At 36.7% G+C, this 17,120-nt stretch overlaps 1 long non-coding RNA gene across 1 annotated transcript in view; it reads left to right on the forward strand.

The window, feature by feature from the left end:
• Nucleotides 1-17,120, forward strand: part of LOC127502102 (uncharacterized) — a 40,716-nt gene that overhangs the window by 5,887 nt on the left and 17,709 nt on the right. The window contains exon 2 of the long non-coding RNA XR_007926783.1: nucleotides 14,231-14,330. This is a non-coding gene — a long non-coding RNA (uncharacterized LOC127502102). The remainder of the gene's footprint in view (nucleotides 1-14,230; nucleotides 14,331-17,120) is intronic.

The raw sequence follows: 17,120 nt of genomic DNA on the forward strand, positions 1-17,120 counted from the left end.
TAATTTATTTCTGTGATGGCAAAGCTGAATTTTCAGCATCATTACTCCAGTCTTCAGTGTCACATGATCCTTCAGAAATCATTCTAATATGTTGATTTAAAGCTCAAGAATATTTTTTTATTATTATTATTATCAAAGTTGAAACACGTTGTGCAGCTTAATATTTTTGTGAGAACCATGATATGTTTCTTTTAGTTTTCTTTAATGAATAAAAGGTTTTTTTTATATATATATATATATATTCAATTCAATATACAAACCCGATTCCAAAAAAGTTGGGACACTATACAAATTGTGAATAAAAAAGGAATGCAATAATTTACAAATCTCATAAACTTATATTTTATTCACAATAGAATATAGATAACATATCAAATGTTGAAAGTGAGACATTTTGAAATGTCATGCCAAATATTGGCTCATTTTGGATTTCATGAGAGCTACACATTCCAAAAAAGTTGGGACAGGTAGCAATAAGAGGCCGGAAAAGTTAAATGTACATATAAGGACTAATTTGCAACTTATTAGGTCAACTGGCAACATGATTGGGTATAAAAAGAGCCTCTCAGAGTGGCAGTGTCTCTCAGAAGTCAGGATGGGCAGAGGATCACCAATTCCCCCAATGCTGTGGCGAAAAATAGTGGAGCAATATCAGAAAGGAGTTTCTCAGAGAAAAATTGCAAAGAGTTTGAAGTTATCATCATCTACAGTGCATAATATCATCCAAAGATTCAGAGAATCTGGAACAATCTCTGTGCGTAAGGGTCAAGGCCGGAAAACCATACTGGATGCCCGTGATCTTCGGGCCCTTAGACGGCACTGCATCACATACAGGAATGCTACTGTAATGGAAATCACAACATGGGCTCAGGAATACTTCCAGAAAACATTGTCGGTGAACACAATCCACCGTGCCATTCGCCGTTGCCGGCTAAAACTCTATAGGTCAAAAAAGAAGCCATATCTAAACATGATCCAGAAGCGCAGGCGTTTTCTCTGGGCCAAGGCTCATTTAAAATGGACTGTGGCAAAGTGGAAAACTGTTCTGTGGTCAGATGAATCAAAATTTGAAGTTCTTTTTGGAAAACTGGGACGCCATGTACTAGTTCAAAATTTAGAGGGTTTCCAATTTTTATCCATGTAATAGCCTCCAAATGCTATGCAAATTTCTTATGTTGATATAGTGGGATATTCAGCATCTATGGTTTAAAAATATGAAATATGTCCCCGGCTAGGGTCCCCCCAGTGAATCTCAGCTATTTCCACCACAGTATATATGTAGAGAAGCAGAATGCCTATTGTCAAACATGCCTTTGTGCCTATTTCTGTTGAAAGTAAGTGTTTCAGTAAGAAAGCACCAATCATGTTGATTGACAGCACCAGCAAACTATAAATTTATTCAGACATCAGTGACCCTGATCATGTAATCAATCTTTTTTTGTGGCCCTCTGTGGCATATCTTCAGAGAACTCTAAAATGACAGTATGTGAGAAATATCAAAACTCATTACTGTTTATTTTTGTTGGGTTATAAATGCAGAGAAATGTATTCCATACAAAAGTGTAATAGTTCATTTAGAAAATGCTGTGAAACATGAATATAAATGTGAATTAGAGGCTTGTGTGAACTAATTCCCAGGCAAACAGGCCCTTTCAATTTGTAATTTTTACTTCAAACTGTGTTGATGTATTTCAGGGCTGTTTAGCCTCTAAGTTCCTTTGTAAGTTATTTCTCTCCCTTGATATAAAAATGTCTGAATATTGTGGCATAAAGCAAACAAGAATATATAAAAATCCCTTGGGACCAGATTATCAAGTGCAAGTGCATGTCTGTGTGTTATGTTGAGGTGCTTCTGATTTAAATATACGATTACATAACCATCATCTCATTTCTAGAATCTGCACAGGTTAGGTTAAAGAGTAGTTCACTCAAAAATCATTCATTCACCCCCACGTCGTTCTAAACCTAAGTGACTTTTTATTCTGTGGAATAAAAAAAGATGTTTTGGTAACCAAACAGTTTTGTAGCAGCTCTTTCTTGATGATGATGATGCTGGTTTGTTTTGAAGAGATGTTTCTTTGTAGGATGTACTACAGGAACTTTCTAGGTTGGGAGACAACCTAGATTTGAGGCCATTTGTTGCGGTTTTGCTTCGGCTCTGTAAACGCACTAGGAAGCAGAACCCTCTGTGTTACGGGTTCAGAAAACTGCGATTATCCTTCCTTAAACGCTTCTGCTTGTAGACGTGTAAATAAAGACAGTCTCACTCCAGAGGGCTGTTGTGTTGTATTCTCTGTATGAAATGTTAATGAACTGAGTGATACCGGAGACCCTCTGGTTTGTTTGAGGCGGTGGAAGTTCTACATTGTATTCGGCTCTCTGACAGCCGTAGTGTGTTCAACCGTTGTCTCAATTTCCAGTTGATTAATGTACCAAGACGTGGGAATGCATCCTTCCCTGTAGGGAGGGGAAACGCATGCCAATTTGAAGTGTAATTTCATGCACTTCTACTGAGGCATTCAAATGTGTAAAAAAAGCTTGTATTCCTTGTGGGATCAAGCGGCTGGGTAAATGGGTTTGCATGATCTGATAGCTGTATGGTGGTACGAGGCTTTTATGAAGGTGTTTTATGGCGGTTGAAAGACCTGAGCTATCCATAACCAAACATTAGACACAATGCATATTCTCAGCAAGTACATTTCTGCTCAGGTTTCATGTGCTGTATCAAACAGGCATCTTGTTCTCTGTGCTGTATCAAACAGGCAAATTTTCATTTTGAGCTCCATGAATAGACTCCTGATAAAATGCACTTCATGACAGATGCATTTCAGATGGAACAAGCAATAATGTGGGGTGCATTTAGGAGGTTTTAATTTCCTTTTGCCTTTTTTTTATCACATCCTCAATTCCAACAGACATGAATCTTAACAGGCAATCTGCCTTGGTGCTACTTGGAAGTGTTTTTGTAGTCATTCTCCTGAGCTGCAAGAACAGGCAACACAGAAGGTATGTGATATGTGACTATAGGGCTTTTCACACTTGAAACAGTTAACCCTGGGTCATTCTAAACCCTAGGTAAATGGATTCCTGGGTTATCTTGCTTCATGTTTTCCATTGCTCATAATTTATCTGGAGTTAATCCTGGCTATTCATAAGCTGCCATTTTACACTGTATATTCAACCTGGGTTCTTATTTGCATATTTGCAATGTCAATGTCACTGATTGGACAAGCACAGCATGTGATATGTTTACGTAAAGAACGACTCTAGCATTGCGTATCCTCATATCATATATATTTATCTCCGACTGTACTGTCAAGTTAATCCTAAATGGACTTTTCAGATTATAAAGGTTTGAAACTTCTTCACTCCAATTGTCGCATTTTCTGTCACCATTTTACATTTTTTCCTCTCAAACACTTAAGTGAAGTTCCAAAATGTAATTTCGGGATGAATGAACCCATCTAATCTTTCAATTAACTGCCGGAGTATATAAGCTTCCACTCACCTTGCTCCGGCATCAGCTGTTTTGCCGTCCCTCCACCTCCTCAGCTTCACCAAAAATAATTTATGAATTTTGCTACCATACTCATATTCCAAGCATTAGTAGTCCCACTATGGGGGTATAACAAAGCTCGAGTTGAAGCTGCTTCCTTGGACAGCAAGCCAAATACACTTAACTTTATTAGCTTAAAGGGTTATTTCACCCAAAAACACGGTATCAAAGTCCTGCCCTACTCCCACTCCCGCAGACTTTGGGAAAAATTATTTGAAGAATAATTGAATTTTTTTTTAGTTTGGCTCGTGTCCCATTCGATTACATGGAGAGGCGGGGTTTATAACCTATGTTGCAGCCAGCCACAAGGGGGCGATCAAAATGTTTTGGCTTCACTTTTCAGGACATGTGTGACACTCTTGCACTGTACAACTTTGGTGCCGCAGTGTGGGGTTAAGTTGGTTAACAATGCAAAAGCGGTGCTAACCCCGCTTCTAAACAAGTGTGAAACGTTCCTTTACCCAGGGTTAAAAGCAGTGTTTAGAATGACGTTAACCATGCACAGCTTGGGATTAAGCGCAGTGTGAAAAGCTTTTATGTGACTACAAAACAGTGCAAAATGAATTAATGTTGTGCCACGAAAGTCTGAAATTTAAAAATTTGTTAGATGTGAGATGTGAATTGAAAAAAAAAAAAAAAAAATCCAATGAAAGCACAATGTATTTGTGATCATCCCCCAAACTTGAGTAGAGTAGGAAGTTCATTTGGTGACTAAGCTTCTCACATTTATCATCCCGCTGTTATGCTAGCCCTGACTCTACCGTGTGTCAGAGATGTGAGAGGAGGATATCAACACATCCGCTACAATCCAGTCTCTGCATAATTTACAGCTCTGGGAACTTAAAATAGAGCCGAGTGCAATTGCAAGACATGTTCCTGCATAACATTTGTCATACATCTTAAAGAGACTGTAGATATAATGCATAAATGAAATTTAATTAAGAAGAGGCTTGCATTGGAAGCCATTACTTTTAATAAGATTTTTAACTGATTGTTGTCGCTTTGGATAAAACTGTCTGCTAAATTAATAAATGTAATGGTATTGATCAATAGATAAATAGTTTGATTACTTGTTTGATAGATTTCACATCAATGGCAAAAATACTGAATTGGTATAAAAAGCAGCTTTGTTGCTCATGGGATTGACAAAAACTGCATGGATGATTGTGAATTGAGAGGCTATTTGTTGTTTGTTAGATTAGTTTAGTGGTGAATTTGGTCAAAGATGCTATGTACACAACCATTCAAACGTTTGGGTTTTTTTTTAAGCTCCAAATCAGGATATTAATCAAATAAATGCTGCCTTATAGTGAGCATAAGAGACTTCTTTGAAAAGTGTTATTGAGTTATTAGTGAATTGCACATAAACATACAGACCAAGATCTTTTTAAATCAGCTGGACAGATAGGGACACTTCATATTCTGACCAAGTCAAGTAGTCCAAATTCTTCAGACAGATCAACTGTCAAACAACAAACTCATACGCCATCGCAATGCATCTTGATAATTGTGCATTTGCTTTGTATCTCTGTTGGTCGGGGTCGATAAGCAATATGCTTACAGATGGAGGTATTCATTTTAGAGACACTGATGGATGAGAGCAGGGAAGAAATCAATCTCTCTTTCCTTTCAGGTATTGATCACTTGTTCAAGAGAGTTCCGTGTATCGGGACACGTATTAGAAGCCAGGATGTGAGGAAGTGTAAAGCTGTTTAAATCAGTGTTGTTAAACGTGTGACAGTGGGTTTTCATTAGCGTTGTGTGTCTCTGTGGCTTCAGCACATTCATGCACAGATAATAGAGTTGATCGTGTAGAAAAGCACATAATGTGTGTGGCTTTATGTTTAAAGCTTTTAAATACACTATAAAGTGTCCTGTACATTTCTTTTTTATTATGAGTTCGCTATATTAAAAAGTGAAACCATAGAAATTTCTGACCTGCTTTATTAAGCTCTACATTAATTAAACAAGATGTTTCAGCTACTAGTACATGGTTGAGTGTGAAAGGAATCTGCCTCCCTTGTATTTTCCCATCAGTGGTCTTGGAGCATTTCTGAGCACTCCATTCTGCTCTGAGAGTTTGCACCTTAAGTAAAAACACACAGGACTGCCAGCGTGTAGTGGCGGTTTCAGTCGGTGCACCGTAATCATCTTCACAGCCTGTTGTTATCTCCACAAAACAAAATCCAACCTGCTGTCAAATTACTCACCATTGAACAGCTGCTACTGAGAGCCACAATGGCATTACAACCAGGCATGTAGCCAGCGCCTGACCCAAATCACAGATTTTCGAGAGAGAGCGCACATGCTTTGGTTTTCTTTAAAACATACTCCATTAGAACCATCTTGTTATTTCATTGATATTAGACGGAGTCGTAATTAATGCTCAGTCCCTGGACTAGTACAAGGAAGTTTGATAGGTTGCACCAGACACGTTAACCATAAAAATGGTCATTCCGGGTCATTCCGTGTCAAATCAACCAAATTTCGGAAACCCAGGCTCAAATTTTTGATTTGTTAATATTTTTTTCTGTACAAAGACAAACATAAATAGCGATTAAAGCCAAAATGTCACAGATGTATATTTATTTACTGAGTAATCCACTATTTTGTAGATGGGGGGGGTCAAAATGACAATTTTCACCTTAGATTTGGAGCCAATTTACAGGGGTGTAAAAATGTCTTTAGACATTTGGCAGCATCATTATTTCATTTTTACACTGAGATTGGTAGATGTATTAGTAAAATCTGTTGACTTTAGCCATCTTTGTTTCATTATATGCCAACGGTGACAGTTCAAAAATGGCAAAAAGCATTTCTTGTGTTTTTTTGCCTCAAGTTTGCATGCCTGTAACTCAAGAAGTATTAAAGATATCTTAATATCCTTTTAGATTCTGTTTTTTAACAAACTTTCCTTTTGGCATCTTCATTTTAAAGGCCCTCAATGGTTCACTCCCAGAGATATGGAGATCTTAATGCGGCTCCATGAGCAAATTGGTAAATTGTACACATTTATAGAGGTCAAAAACCAAATGTGGGTCACTTTGCATACAGCTGATACTTTTTTCTTTTAAAGAGGAATATCTGAAGAACAAATAATGTTGAAATTAGAAATATATCTTGTGTTTTTCTATCAGCTCAATTGCATAGAACATACCTGTCTGAGTGCCATAAATGTTCCTTTCCAAAGTTTGCATTCCTGTAACTCTAAAAGTATTCAAGATATCTTAATATCTTTCTCGAATCTCATTCTTAATAAACTTTCCTTTTGAATTCCTAATTTTCAAGGGCCCTATAGTTCAGTCCCATAGATATGGGAATCTCAAAGCAGCTCCATGTTCAAATTGTTGAATTTTACCCATTTTTAATGGTCAAGAACTAAATGTAGGTACTTTTTAAACCTATATGAAGACTTCAGATGCAAAAGCCTCTAAGTCAATCTGACATTTTTCTTTAAAATTAGCATTTTTGTCAGGCTTCTATGTATTGGTTTTTCTACCTACTGTAAGTACTGGTATTTCTGAATGGGCTGACACTGGGATTTAGCGGGTTTGAAGTGAAAGAATTTGATGAACGTATACTATGTGCAGAGAGCATTCACTCAGTATTGTTATCTAATTTTTCACCGAGGTGGCTTTTAGAGGCTTTTGCAATGAAAGCCTTCATATATACAGTGCTCAGTGTAAATGAGTACACCCCCTTTGAAAAGTAACATTTTAAACAATATCTCAAAGAACAAAAAAACAATTTCCAAAATGCTGACAAGACTAAGTTTAATATAACATCTGTTTAACTTATAACGTGAAAGTAAGGTTAATAATATAACTTAGAGAACAAAATTTTCAGTTTTACTCAAATTAGGGTGATGCAAAAATGAGTACACCCCACAACAAAAACTACATCTAGTACTTAATGGCCTCCATGATTTTTAATGACAGCACCAAGTCTTCTAGGCATGGAATGAACAAGTTGGTAACATTTTGCAACATCTATCTTTTTCCATTCTTCAAGAATGAGCTCTTTTAGAGACTGGATGCTGGATGGAGAGTGATGCTCAACTTGTCTCTTCAGAATTCCCCATTCGATGACCAAGGGCACGGAGTGATGGTAGCATCTTCTCTTCAGTATAGAGCAGTACATCTGTGAATTCATGATGCCATAAATGAAATGCAGCTCCCCAACACCAGCAGCACACATGCAGCCCCACATAAGGACACTGCCACCACCATGTTTCACTGTAGGCACCATGCATTTTTCTTTGTATTCCTCACCTTTGCGACTCCATACAGTTTTGAAGCCATCAGTTCCAAAAACATTTATCTTGGTTTCATCACTCCAGAGTATAGAGTCCCAGTAGTCTTCATCTTTGTCAGCATGGGCCCTGGCGAACTCTATGCGGGCTTTTTTTGTGCCTGGGCTTTAGGAGAGGCTTCTTTCGTGGACGGCACCCATGCATGCCATTCCTCTGCAGTGTATGCCGTATTGTGTCACGGGAAATAGTCACCCCAGTTTGGCTTTCTACTTCTTTAGATAACTGCAGTGAACTTGCATGCCGATTTTCTTCAACCCTTCTCATCAGAAGACGCTCCTGTCGAGGTGTTAACTTCCGTGGATGACCTGGATGTCTCTGTGAGATGGTTGCAGTTCCATCTTTTTTAAATTTTTGTACCACTTTTGCTACAGTATTCTGACTGATAAGTAAAGCTTTGCTGATCTTCTTGTAGCCTTCCCCTTTCTGGTGTAAAGAAATTATTTTCTTTCTCAGGTCTTGTGACATTTCTCTTCCATGTGGTGCCATTGCTGACAGCATGAAATGGGAAGGGGTTTTAACACCCTTTTTATAGTCAACTGTCTGCTGGACACCTGTGTAATGAATAATTAGACTCACCTGTGGTTGAATTCTTGTTAAATTAGACATTTGTAGTCTAAAATTTAGCTTTGCTCCAGAGACTTTCAGTGGGGTGTACTCATTTTTGCATATACATATATATATATATATATATATATATATATACACACACACACAAGGGAAGTACTGACAGTTGTTTCCATTTAGAGTACTGCTTATCATGCATTCCATTTGTTTGTTATCTCTACAGATTTGATCAGTGCTTTTAGCACTCTGACTTTAAAGCCCACATCCACTGCATCTTCTGACATCCTAACCTGTTTCTATTTCTCCTTGCACAATCCAAAAAGCCCTTTGTGTAGGAGGAATTCATTAACAAAAGTTTACCTGGATTTCTCTACATGGTTGCTTAGCCTTCTGCACTGTCTAGAATGAATAAAGCTCTCCCTATCCTCGCAGCTCCTTGGCTGCATTTATACTGCAAGACCTAATGCGCTAATCCAATACTTTGTCACGTATTTTACTTCTTTTTTTTTTGTTTTTTTTTGTCTCGACATTTTAGGTTTTTTACTGTTTACTCACCAAGATTGAGTTTGACCGTTCACGCGTGCAGCTGTATTATTGTTAGCACACAGAGCATGCATGTGCATGTGAAATTAGAGTTGTCAGGATTGAATGCTCCATCATGGCCCTTAGAAATTTTCTCAAGAACATGTTGTTTTTTTTGGGCCCCATTCTTCAAAATACTTATTTTGTGTCTCACAGAAGAAAGAAAGTCACACAGGTTTGGAACAACACGAGGGAGAGTAAATGATGACACAATTTTCATTTATTGGGTGAACTATCCCTTTAAGGAATGTGTGTTAGAAAAGGTCTTCCAAGGACAACTGTAGTCTGTTGTCTTATTTTGTGGCTCTTTTAAAGTGCAGCTACATTGTTGTGGGGATTTATATCTGAATGTTACATTGACTAACTCACTTTGCTTTGTTTATTCGTTGTCGGCTTATTCTCTGAGTCAGAACCACTTTACTACATCACACAATAGTCTACAGACAAGAGATAAGGCTGGATCACAAACGGGCTGCTGCTGGCTGTAGCTTCAAACACCTTGAATCTCTGATACCTTTCACAGATCCACCTCCGGGGTGCTCTGTCTGAGGTCAGCTTTACTCAGCCAGCTGGAACAGCTGTCCCGGCATTTGTTTCACCAGAGAAACACTGATCGCCTCAGATGTACCTTGCAGGTTCTGTCAGCTCTGTGCCGCTTCCCGGCGAGAAACATGCTGAGTGAGCGCATGCACAGGGAGGTTGTTTTGCAGGGTATTTACATTCTCAATATAGCAGCACCTTACATTTATTCTAACCCTATATCTTTGTAGTATTTTCTTGTTGTTGAGGTTCTAGGTCTGCTATGTAGACCATTTTCTTCTCATCAGCTTTTAATTTCAGATGTTAATTTGTTGTCAGGTAGTATATGGTATATATGGACCATACTTTATGACTTTAAGTCACACCTGGCTATGCAAGACTAGGTAAATGTTCTTCTTTGTACACTATTATTCAAAGGTTTGGGGTCTGTAAGATTTTTTATGTTTCTTATGCTCTCTAAGACTGCATTTGTTTGATCAGAAAAACAGTAGAAACAGCAATATTGTGAAATATTATAACTATTTTTATTTTTTTTTTAATTTTATTTTTATTTTTTTGTATTTGAATACATTTTAAAATGTAGTTTATTCCTGTGATGGCAAAGCTGAATTTCCAGTCTTTAGTGTCACATGATCCTTCAGAAATCATTCAAAAATGTTGATTTGGTGCTCAAGAAACATTTATTATTATTATTATCAATGTTGAAAACAGTTGTGCTGCTTAATATTTCTGTGGAAACTGATTATTTTTTTTTTTTTTTTTTTCAGGATATGATGAATAGAGTTCAGAAGAGTTCAAAAGAACAGCATTTATTATAATGTTTTTTTTTTGTTGCATTATAAATGTTTTTACTGTCACTTTTAATCAATTTAATGCATCCCTGCTGAATAATGTATATTAATTTCTTTCAAGGGAAAAAAAATTCTGACCCAAAACTTTTGAACGGTAGTGTGCCTTTAACCTGAAATAAAAATCGAATAGAACTGCAGTATGAATTTACATAGACATGGCAATTTGCAGTATTATATTCAATAAGTGAAAATGCTAGTAAAAATGGCTTTAGCGACTAAATAAAACCATTTGGTCAGTAACTTCATTAGTAATTGACTGTTCGCAAAGACCCGCCCCTTGCCCCTCGCGCAGTGAAAAATACATCGCGGAGCAAAGAGGAAGCCGACAACGCGTCGACAAACAAGGCAGGTTACATTTGATATGAAAGTCAAATTTCAAATTTCATCTGCTTTAAACATTACAATGCTCATGATAACTTTCATTAACTCTACAACAAGTAAATCCACTTCAACAGATAGTTATTCATTGACAGCGATGCAAAAACGGAAGTTTAAAGACAAGATTATAAAGATGGCGGCGCACTTGTTTCTCTGGCGCATAAGGTCTTATAGCATCAAATAAACATGAATGAACATCAGAGGTAATGTTGTTTCAACCGCGGAAAGATGTCAGAACACGTCATTTTTCAAGTTCAAATCCACGACGTTAATCTACTTACTGACTGCTTTGTCGGACATAACGGCGGATTCGGCGTTATGATTGGTTAGATCGTCTGTCAATCAAACTCCTGGCGAAGTAGCATAATACATGATCAAGTTAGAATTGTATCAGTAGTCTGAACATGCTGTTGAAACAACATGAACATTTTAAATCGAAGATGTACAATTTGCCTGCTAAATGTTGTGACCCAAATTGTTGAAAATGTTGTCATATTAAGCAACCAAAATGAAAATTTAAGGAATGAAATCACTTTATCTTCACTCTTTTGTGAAGTACAGTTTCACAGACTGTAAACTGGCTCAAGTTTTATATGATGCTGCGAGTAACAGTTACCTCTGCTGTTTGTCACTCACTGATAGGCCTATATGTGAAGAAAACCTCCACAAAATCCCATTGCCATAGGGGCAAAAATATATAGCAAATATATATTGGGGACAAACAGTGTGGGTTATTGTGTCATACAGTTTTATGGCCGTTAAGAGACATTTGGCCGGTACATTTTCTCAATTCACCCACCATTGGCAGGTGTGGCACAAAGTTAATTTATGACCCTGATTACTTTAGATTGAACAAACAGCCAAGAATCAAGCTGTTCAAACTCATTGCCAACTATCCTGCCGTCTATGACTGACAGCATGTTGCCTTCTGTAGAAAAATGGATGCTGACAGCTATCAGAAATCACTTCTGCACATCCACAGGCTCTAATCAGCATTATATTTGGCTTCCAGCCAGCTCGTATCCTCAGACAGATGTCTATGGGCCAGGATGTTAGATTGAGTTTCTCCCTCGTGAACCCCGGACAAGAGAAAGTCAACACAATTCACTCGTTTGCACCAAAAACCCACCTGAGTGCTGTAATCAATTAACACTGTTACACTAAAGGCAAGGGTTACATTAAAGAGGGCACATGTTCATTAGAAGCCAATCAATTGTCTCTAAGGGGTCATTAGAATCCTCTTATTTAGTTTTGTAAAGCTCTGCTTCGCAGTTGCTTTCATATACTGAACATTTTGCTTCATTGTGATCAATCTTTATTAATTATTATTAAATGGCTCTCTTGAAATACTGGATTCTAATTAGTCAATTGCATCATCCAGCATTCTCATATTTCCTAATCTTCATGTCACTGTCATCATTATTTGTAATAATGCAGTATTATTGCGCCTTGTTGCTAGGCAGATTATTTTGTACATTTGTACATTTACATTGTTTTTCAAAATTTTAAAGATATATACATAATATATTTCATGTTTTTTGGTGAGTAGCCATGTAAAAACTGGGATAACTTGCTGAATATTGCAAAATAAACTCTTGTATCACTCTGAAGGGGTTTATTTTGTTAAACTATTCATATAACATTGCAATAAATGAGATTCAGGATTCATTTTCTAGAAATCAAACACAAACCTTCAGTTGTTGTGTCTTGGATACTTCAGTTACTTCAGTTCCCCCCATTGCATTTAACAACTGACAAATTGTAGTGTGCTTACACAGTTAAAACAGGCTCTAGTGTTCAGCATAATGGTTTCCTATCACTAAATATATCTATTGCTTCTCCGCACATCGGACGTTGTATTGATTTGGGAATTTAAAGCTTTGCTCTGCCTATGTGAGCTGCTGTTAAGTATGTTGGTCATATCTAGACTGACACTATTCTCTCCGATCCAAACGGGAGTTGGACAACGACAAAGGCAAGAAGCAAAAACAAACAGTTTTTCCTGGTTGAATTTGGGCTCTGAGTGAATCGTTCTTCAGTTTGACCTGAATGTTAGAAAAACATTTGATAGACAGCATTCATTTTCAGCTTGCATTAGGGACTTAACAAAAACTGAGGCAATGCATTAAATATAACAAAATTCTAAACAAAAATCTTGAGTCAAAAACTGAGCATGCTCTGGGTTTGTCCTATATTTTGCCAGAGACTGGGGAGGCATGCCAAAAAGATCTGTGTTCCTCCATAAGTGTGTACGAACATGTTCAAAGTTAATTTACATCTTTATCTCTCCTTCTTTTTAAAATAATCAATCAGTGCTGCTCTATTTTCACTTCTAAAGCACAGATATGCTGGCAGAGGCTGCAATCTTTCTCCCTGTGATTTCATCTGTGGGATGTTTCCTATCAAAGCCAGCTTGTCCTCAAAAAAGTCCTCAATTTGAAGCTGTGCCACATTTTGTGTGTTTGTGTGTGTGTGCGTGTGGTGTTCGCGTGTGTCACTGCTCATGAAAAAAGTGACACGAGTAGCGATCCCTGCTGCTTCATTTTTTGCATCATCTTCGTTAATGTCAGGTTCAGATATTTCTTTTATATAAGTGGATTCCACCTAATAGAGCAGGCATATCTTGGAAAACAGGATTTTTCTAGCTCTTTTGAAATAAAAAAGTTTGATGTACCATGTAGACATGCTCTGACATTCATAAAGCAAAGCTTTCTCCTAGTCCACCGAGACTACTTATGGAGATTTATGCAGCAAAAATGGGTATTGATGTCACACCCATGAGCAGATTTACATATGTCCGCCTACGTTTATATATCAGCTCATCGGTTTACAGGGGGGGGGGGGGGGGTTGCTGGTAATTTTATATGTGAAAAGGTTAGCCAATCATAATAAACATCATTTATGCTACCATTGACAAGTTTGGGGTTGGTACGATTTTTTTTTATGTTTTTGAAAATCTCTTATGCTCACCAAGGTTGCATTTATTTGATAAATAACACAGCAAAAACAGTAATATTGTGAAATGTCACAGTTTTCTATTTGAATATATTTTAAAATGTAATTTATTCCTGTGATGGCAAATCTGAATTTTCATCATTACTCCAGTCTTCAGTCACATGGCCCTTCAGAAATCATTCTAAGAAACATTTCTTATTATCAATGTTTAAAACAGATGTGCTGCTTAAAGTAACTGATACATTATTCACGATTATTTGATATTTTGAAATATTTCTATTTCAAATAATTGCTGCAGAACAGCAATTATTTGAAATAGAAATATTTTTGTAATTCTTTACTGTCACTTTTGATCAATTTAATGGGTCCTTATTTTGTGTGTGTGTGTGTGTGTGTGTGTATATATATATATATATATATATATGTATATATATTATATATATATAATATTCTACTGTCAAGTGATATATAATTTTGTTTGGTTTATTTCAGCATTGTTTTGTGAGCCAGTCATCATAATATGATGCAGAAACTGCTATTACAAGATGGAGCGGTGCCAACTATATTGGATCCACCAACAATCCTACGACCCGTAAGTAACCAGTTTCATTTTATTGTTTGATCAGAGGAAGCATTTAAAATATAAAAGTCATTTTAGGCTGACAGACATCCGAGTAACTGAAATGACACAGTGACCCAAACCATTACAGTCAGTCATCAGCACAGTGAACCCAGCAAATAATGCAAAATGCCAGTCACAGACACTTAAACTTATCTGGAGAAACTTAATAACAAGGCTTCACAGGAATAAGCTCTTAGGGCTGTCGGCGCAGTATCACAATAGGCTGATGAAATGGCTTAATCAGCCTCCTTCTAACCATTCATCTGAAACCTTCAATATTATCCCACCTCGGCAGGAATTACGCTACAATTCCATGCAAGAGACAGATACAGAAAGAGAGAGATGATTAGCGTCTTATCCTGCCAGAACACTAGCTTTTACCCAGACTGCCTTGCTCTTCCTGTTGACACGTGTGGTGTAGTCATTCATCCTCCTGTTGGGCACGCTCTACTGATTCAGTGCACTGCCATATCCAATATGACTGTGATCTCTTGTTGTAAAACATATTTGTATGCAATTTCTTTTCTCTGGCACTACAATGCCTTGTTTTTATCGGCATATACGGATATATATTCAGGTCTTGCGCTGTCTTGTATATCCTAAGTGAGACCCCTCTTGAATGGGAATATTTGAACATCCATAAACTGATGAGCTGAGCTCTTATATGTGTGTGTGTGTGTGTGTGTGTTTGTATATAAGTTTGTATATATATATATATATATATATATATATATATATATAATATATAAATATAAGAGAGAGAGTATATACAGTACATATATATATGTACAGTGTGTGTGTATACTTTTAACATTTCAGCACTCTATACATTTGAAAAATGCAATAAAAGCCACTATATTGTATTTTTTCTTCTTTAAATTCATCCTACATAATAAAAAAGTTGTCCTAATTGAAGAATCACTCACATACATTCACTGGTTTATAAATGGATTATGATTGGATCAACTTTAGAAAACTGCAGACATACGCAGTCTAAGCGGTGTGCTTTATCAGCTTGTCAAGTGTGTGAAGCACAGGTAATGTTCCCTGCAATATCTTATTATCCTACTCTAAATTGAAGTTTCATTAAAAAAGGCCCAATGGGTACTCGCTTCAATGGTCGCAGATTTAGAAGTCTGCCCACCTACCACCAGGCATTTTAATCAAAGTTAAATCAAAGAAAAATGAAATCTCATCAGTGCACGTCGGCTCATTTCTCTGTCTCCCTTTCCTTAAATCAGTCAGAGATCCCAGGGCATCATGACTTTGTTCTGTACTGGCGGTTTGTACAAGTTTTAATTTCAGCTACAGCAGACTTTTTCTCTGCTTTTTTTAAGAAAGAAAAGGTTGATTACTGCCTGAGGTATTTACAGATATAAGCTGAATTTCTGGGTGAAAACAATAGACACAACGACAAAAACAAGCACAAAGGGGAAACAAGAAATAATTACTTATTTTGTTATTTTTTTTCCTGTGTTTTTGCTAATTAATGCTTCCAGCAGAGTGAAATTGTCAGAATAGTTTTAGATGAAAATAGTGCTTGATTTTGAAAAGGAATAGGAATAGTTCATCCAAAATGTATGGATTTTTTTTCTGTGGTTATATATTAAATTACATGTTGTTATTATTATTATTATTGTTACACTCTAAGAAAAGAAATGTGCAAAAACTGTACTCTTATGGGTACAACAGCTTGTCACTGGGGCAGTGCCCTTAAAAACCCTCTGTGTACCTTACTTACTCCTAAAAGGTTCCTAGTAGTACCTTAAAGGGTTAGTTCTCCCAAAAATGAAAATAATGTCATTTATTACTCACCCTCATGTCGTAAGACCAAATTGAGATATTGTTGATGAAATCCGATGGCTCAGTGAGGCCTTTATTGAGAGCAAAGCCATTGAAACTCTCAAGGTCCATAAAGGTACTAAAAACATATTTGAAACAGTTCATGTGAGTTCAGTGAAGTATCATGTGAGTATCTTAATATTATAAAGAGACAAGAATACTTTTTGTGCACCAAAAGAACAAAATAACGACTTTTCAACAATATATATATGGGCTGATTTCAAAACACTGCTTCATAAAGCTTCTGTGCTTCATGAATCTTTTGTTTCGAATTAATGATTCGGATCTCCTATCAAACGGCTAAACTGCTGAAATCATGTGACTTTGGTGCTCCGATTCACTGATTCAATTTGTAAAGCCCCGAAGCAGTGTTTTGAAATCGGCCCATGTAGATATTGTTGAAAAGTCGTTATTTTGTTTTTTTGGTGCACAAAAGTATTCTTGTCTCTTTATAATATTAAGATAGAACTCACATGAACTGTTTTAGATATGTTTTTAGTCCCTTTATGGACCTTGAGAGTTTAAATGGCTTTGCTCTCAATAGAGGCCTCACTGAGCCATCGGATTTCATCAACAATATCTTAATTTGTGTTTGGAAGATGAATGAAGGACTTACGAGTTTAGAACGACTTGAGGGTGAGTAATAAATGACATTATTTTCATTTTTAGGTGAACTAACTACTCTAATATGCACCTTTTAGGGGTAAAAATGCATAAAGATGTCTGAATTTTTACAGAAGGTCCACTTTTGTGTTCCAGGTAATAAAAACAACATACAGGTTTAACATGAGGATGAGTAAATAACGTCAGAATTTTCATGTTTAAGTTAACTATTCTTTTAAGGCCGCATCTTCAAGTAAAATGTCTTCAGGGAAAAGACAAAAAATGTTCTGTGAAAATACCTCCCTCAAACACCTA

This window comes from Ctenopharyngodon idella, chromosome 20 (assembly GCF_019924925.1).
Source record: "Ctenopharyngodon idella isolate HZGC_01 chromosome 20, HZGC01, whole genome shotgun sequence".
NCBI classification, from domain to species: Eukaryota; Metazoa; Chordata; class Actinopteri; order Cypriniformes; family Xenocyprididae; genus Ctenopharyngodon; species Ctenopharyngodon idella.